This window comes from Syngnathus acus, chromosome 9 (assembly GCF_901709675.1).
Source record: "Syngnathus acus chromosome 9, fSynAcu1.2, whole genome shotgun sequence".
Classification (NCBI taxonomy): Eukaryota; Metazoa; Chordata; class Actinopteri; order Syngnathiformes; family Syngnathidae; genus Syngnathus; species Syngnathus acus.
This window is the reverse complement of record NC_051094.1, coordinates 2,634,442-2,640,982: the sequence shown is the minus strand read 5'-3', so window position 1 is coordinate 2,640,982 and position 6,541 is coordinate 2,634,442.

Below are 6,541 nucleotides of genomic sequence, written 5' to 3'. Positions count from 1 at the left end.
GATCCAGGTGTAGTGGCCGAAGCTACTCGGGGTGAGATTCCGGCCCACCTTGAGGCAAAACACAGAGGGTGGCCAACAGGGCGGCCACTTTGAGGCAAAACCTTTGGTGTTGTCCCCTCAAGCTCATCCTCAAAATGACAGAACAATAATTATGAAATCATAAAATAGTAAATTCACAGTTTTAAAAATTGCATTAGTCTATATTTTTATGTCTTTGTATTTTAGAGAATATTTTGAAAATAATTATTTGAAGTGCAATTATTTTTTACCAATTTTACAGATTTACACAAACGAGAGTATTTATTTACCTAAGGCGGCGAAGGTACGTACTCTATGTGTGAAATTTGGTCCACACAAAAGGCGCACCATACTAAAAGGCGCACCTTCGTTTTTTGAGAAAATTAAAGGCTTTCAAGTGCGCCTTCTGGTGCGGAAAATATAGTATTTTATATTTTCATAATTTATTTAAAACATTTTGATTTGAATAGAATTTTTTTTTTTTTTAATTATTAAAGTATTACATGTATTGTTTAATTTTCTAATACTAAGTTAAAAATAAATAGGCAGAAAACATATACACTACCGTTCAAAAGTTTGGGGTCACAAAATTGTTTGGGTGACCCCAAACTTTTGAACGGTAGTGTATATATTTATTTAGATAATTATTTATAGATTATATATATATAATCTTCTGTGTAAAAAATCTTATAATATATATGTATACTTATATTCATAGATTATATATAATCTTATACAAATATAAGATATAATTTATAATATTTAATTCATAATATTTTATTATAATAATATTTACACTACCGTTCAAAGTTTGGGGTCACCCAAACAATTTTGTGACCCCAAACTTTTGAACGGTAGTGTATATTTATGTGCAAATTTTAATTAATAACCGACAAATGACCCCTTTATTTTAACATCTAATAAGTAGTTCGGGCGCATCGTAAAACGGATCATCGCCGCCCCCTTGTGTTTAATTGAAGCATCAGCAACAACGGTAAAAGGCTCGTCGGCTGGTCAGTTATTAGTTTTAACACATGTTGGCAGAAAATTATAACCCGAACGTCATCATTAAATCATTTCATTACTTGTAAAGTGCTGGAAATCCCCGCTTATTGTCTCTGCTGCATATTAATGATGCTGTTGTTGACGTCAAGTGACTTCTCATGGAAAAGCCGCACAATTACGCATCAAAGGGGCACAAATTGCACAACTGAGTATTGTGCAAAATATGTTTTCTCTTGATGAGTGACTCGTTAGGTTATGCGGTGTGGTTAGACCCACATGGAATTCTCTTTGCTTTGTTTTATTTAACAATAAACTTCAACAGGGAGTGGCAAAAAAAAAAAAAAAACTCTTTGAGGCAAGCACACTTGGTTCTTTTTGGAAGAACGTGCGTGTGTGCGCGCGCGCGCGTGTGTGTGCGTGCGTGCGTGTGTGCGCGCGCGCGCGTGCGTGTGTGCGTGCGTGCGTGCGTGTGTGCGTGTGTGCGTGTGTGCGTGTGTGCGTGTGTGCGTGTGTGTGTGCGTGCGTGCGTGCGTGCGTGCGTGTGTGTGTGCGTGCGTGCGTGTGTGTGTGAGAGAAGAGCTGGTGATATATTGTTGACAAAGTCTTGTGTGTGTGTGTTCCACATTTTTATTTGTAATTCTGCCTTCATCTTCTTACAGTAAAATAAAGAAAGGAATACTCGGCCCGTGTCTAAACTTTTAATGTTTTTAATTAAACATTAAATTAAATTAAAAAATAAAACTCATGTGTTGAACAAGTGCGATATCCACAGGAGTTGCCCGTTTCCTCTGTGTTTTTGTATGTATTGGTTCGGAACACTGACACACTTGCGGAAGTCTTTGGTTAAGGTCAACAACTGCTCCAACGCATCCCGCTCGTCCCTCATGATGGCCAAGCAGTGGCAAGCCTTCTCCAGGCTGTCGTCGTCACCATCATAGTCGATCCAGGTGTAGTGGCCGAAGCTACTCGGGGTGAGATTCCGGCCCACCTTGAGGCAAAACACAGAGGGTGGCCAACAGGGCGGCCACTTTGAGGCAAAACCTTTGGTGTTGTCCCCTCAAGCTCATCCTCAAAATGACAGAACAATAATTATGAAATCATAAAATAGTAAATTCACAGTTTTAAAAATTGCATTAGTCTATATTTTTATGTCTTTGTATTTTAGAGAATATTTTGAAAATAATTATTTGAAGTGCAATTATTTTTTACCAATTTTACAGATTTACACAAACGAGAGTATTTATTTACCTAAGGCGGCGAAGGTACGTACTCTATGTGTGAAATTTGGTCCACACAAAAGGCGCACCATACTAAAAGGCGCACCTTCGTTTTTTGAGAAAATTAAAGGCTTTCAAGTGCGCCTTCTGGTGCGGAAAATATAGTATTTTATATTTTCATAATTTATTTAAAACATTTTGATTTGAATAGAATTTTTTTTTTTTTTTTTTTAATTATTAAAGTATTACATGTATTGTTTAATTTTCTAATACTAAGTTAAAAATAAATAGGCAGAAAACATATACACTACCGTTCAAAAGTTTGGGGTCACAAAATTGTTTGGGTGACCCCAAACTTTTGAACGGTAGTGTATATATTTATTTAGATAATTATTTATAGATTATATATATATAATCTTCTGTGTAAAAAATCTTATAATATATATGTATACTTATATTCATAGATTATATATAATCTTATACAAATATAAGATATAATTTATAATATTTAATTCATAATATTTTATTATAATAATATTTACACTACCGTTCAAAAGTTTGGGGTCACCCAAACAATTTTGTGACCCCAAACTTTTGAACGGTAGTGTATATTTATGTGCAAATTTTAATTAATAACCGACAAATGACCCCTTTATTTTAACATCTAATAAGTAGTTCGGGCGCATCGTAAAACGGATCATCGCCGCCCCCTTGTGTTTAATTGAAGCATCAGCAACAACGGTAAAAGGCTCGTCGGCTGGTCAGTTATTAGTTTTAACACATGTTGGCAGAAAATTATAACCCGAACGTCATCATTAAATCATTTCATTACTTGTAAAGTGCTGGAAATCCCCGCTTATTGTCTCTGCTGCATATTAATGATGCTGTTGTTGACGTCAAGTGACTTCTCATGGAAAAGCCGCACAATTACGCATCAAAGGGGCACAAATTGCACAACTGAGTATTGTGCAAAATATGTTTTCTCTTGATGAGTGACTCGTTAGGTTATGCGGTGTGGTTAGACCCACATGGAATTCTCTTTGCTTTGTTTTATTTAACAATAAACTTCAACAGGGAGTGGCAAAAAAAAAAAAAAAAACTCTTTGAGGCAAGCACACTTGGTTCTTTTTGGAAGAACGTGCGTGTGTGCGCGCGCGCGCGTGTGTGTGCGTGCGTGCGTGTGTGCGCGCGCGCGCGTGCGTGTGTGCGTGCGTGCGTGCGTGTGTGCGTGTGTGCGTGTGTGCGTGTGTGCGTGTGTGCGTGTGTGTGTGCGTGCGTGCGTGCGTGCGTGCGTGTGTGTGTGCGTGCGTGCGTGCGTGCGTGTGTGTGTGAGAGAAGAGCTGGTGATATATTGTTGACAAAGTCTTGTGTGTGTGTGTTCCACATTTTTATTTGTAATTCTGCCTTCATCTTCTTACAGTAAAATAAAGAAAGGAATACTCGGCCCGTGTCTAAACTTTTAATGTTTTTAATTAAACATTAAATTAAATTAAAAAATAAAACTCATGTGTTGAACAAGTGCGATATCCACAGGAGTTGCCCGTTTCCTCTGTGTTTTTGTATGTATTGGTTCGGAACACTGACACACTTGCGGAAGTCTTTGGTTAAGGTCAACAACTGCTCCAACGCATCCCGCTCGTCCCTCATGATGGCCAAGCAGTGGCAAGCCTTCTCCAGGCTGTCGTCGTCACCATCATAGTCGATCCAGGTGTAGTGGCCGAAGCTACTCGGGGTGAGATTCCGGCCCACCTTGAGGCAAAACACAGAGGGTGGCCAACAGGGCGGCCACTTTGAGGCAAAACCTTTGGTGTTGTCCCCTCAAGCTCATCCTCAAAATGACAGAACAATAATTATGAAATCATAAAATAGTAAATTCACAGTTTTAAAAATTGCATTAGTCTATATTTTTATGTCTTTGTATTTTAGAGAATATTTTGAAAATAATTATTTGAAGTGCAATTATTTTTTACCAATTTTACAGATTTACACAAACGAGAGTATTTATTTACCTAAGGCGGCGAAGGTACGTACTCTATGTGTGAAATTTGGTCCACACAAAAGGCGCACCATACTAAAAGGCGCACCTTCGTTTTTTGAGAAAATTAAAGGCTTTCAAGTGCGCCTTCTGGTGCGGAAAATATAGTATTTTATATTTTCATAATTTATTTAAAACATTTTGATTTGAATAGAATTTTTTTTTTTTTTTTTTTAATTATTAAAGTATTACATGTATTGTTTAATTTTCTAATACTAAGTTAAAAATAAATAGGCAGAAAACATATACACTACCGTTCAAAAGTTTGGGGTCACAAAATTGTTTGGGTGACCCCAAACTTTTGAACGGTAGTGTATATATTTATTTAGATAATTATTTATAGATTATATATATATAATCTTCTGTGTAAAAAATCTTATAATATATATGTATACTTATATTCATAGATTATATATAATCTTATACAAATATAAGATATAATTTATAATATTTAATTCATAATATTTTATTATAATAATATTTACACTACCGTTCAAAAGTTTGGGGTCACCCAAACAATTTTGTGACCCCAAACTTTTGAACGGTAGTGTATATTTATGTGCAAATTTTAATTAATAACCGACAAATGACCCCTTTATTTTAACATCTAATAAGTAGTTCGGGCGCATCGTAAAACGGATCATCGCCGCCCCCTTGTGTTTAATTGAAGCATCAGCAACAACGGTAAAAGGCTCGTCGGCTGGTCAGTTATTAGTTTTAACACATGTTGGCAGAAAATTATAACCCGAACGTCATCATTAAATCATTTCATTACTTGTAAAGTGCTGGAAATCCCCGCTTATTGTCTCTGCTGCATATTAATGATGCTGTTGTTGACGTCAAGTGACTTCTCATGGAAAAGCCGCACAATTACGCATCAAAGGGGCACAAATTGCACAACTGAGTATTGTGCAAAATATGTTTTCTCTTGATGAGTGACTCGTTAGGTTATGCGGTGTGGTTAGACCCACATGGAATTCTCTTTGCTTTGTTTTATTTAACAATAAACTTCAACAGGGAGTGGCAAAAAAAAAAAAAAAACTCTTTGAGGCAAGCACACTTGGTTCTTTTTGGAAGAACGTGCGTGTGTGCGCGCGCGCGCGTGTGTGTGCGTGCGTGCGTGTGTGTGCGCGCGCGCGTGCGTGTGTGCGTGCGTGCGTGCGTGTGTGCGTGTGTGCGTGTGTGCGTGTGTGCGTGTGTGCGTGTGTGTGTGCGTGCGTGCGTGCGTGCGTGCGTGTGTGTGTGCGTGCGTGCGTGCGTGCGTGTGTGTGTGAGAGAAGAGCTGGTGATATATTGTTGACAAAGTCTTGTGTGTGTGTGTTCCACATTTTTATTTGTAATTCTGCCTTCATCTTCTTACAGTAAAATAAAGAAAGGAATACTCGGCCCGTGTCTAAACTTTTAATGTTTTTAATTAAACATTAAATTAAATTAAAAAATAAAACTCATGTGTTGAACAAGTGCGATATCCACAGGAGTTGCCCGTTTCCTCTGTGTTTTTGTATGTATTGGTTCGGAACACTGACACACTTGCGGAAGTCTTTGGTTAAGGTCAACAACTGCTCCAACGCATCCCGCTCGTCCCTCATGATGGCCAAGCAGTGGCAAGCCTTCTCCAGGCTGTCGTCGTCACCATCATAGTCGATCCAGGTGTAGTGGCCGAAGCTACTCGGGGTGAGATTCCGGCCCACCTTGAGGCAAAACACAGAGGGTGGCCAACAGGGCGGCCACTTTGAGGCAAAACCTTTGGTGTTGTCCCCTCAAGCTCATCCTCAAAATGACAGAACAATAATTATGAAATCATAAAATAGTAAATTCACAGTTTTAAAAATTGCATTAGTCTATATTTTTATGTCTTTGTATTTTAGAGAATATTTTGAAAATAATTATTTGAAGTGCAATTATTTTTTACCAATTTTACAGATTTACACAAACGAGAGTATTTATTTACCTAAGGCGGCGAAGGTACGTACTCTATGTGTGAAATTTGGTCCACACAAAAGGCGCACCATACTAAAAGGCGCACCTTCGTTTTTTGAGAAAATTAAAGGCTTTCAAGTGCGCCTTCTGGTGCGGAAAATATAGTATTTTATATTTTCATAATTTATTTAAAACATTTTGATTTGAATAGAATTTTTTTTTTTTTTTTTTTAATTATTAAAGTATTACATGTATTGTTTAATTTTCTAATACTAAGTTAAAAATAAATAGGCAGAAAACATATACACTACCGTTCAAAAGTTTGGGGTCACAAAATTGTTTGGGT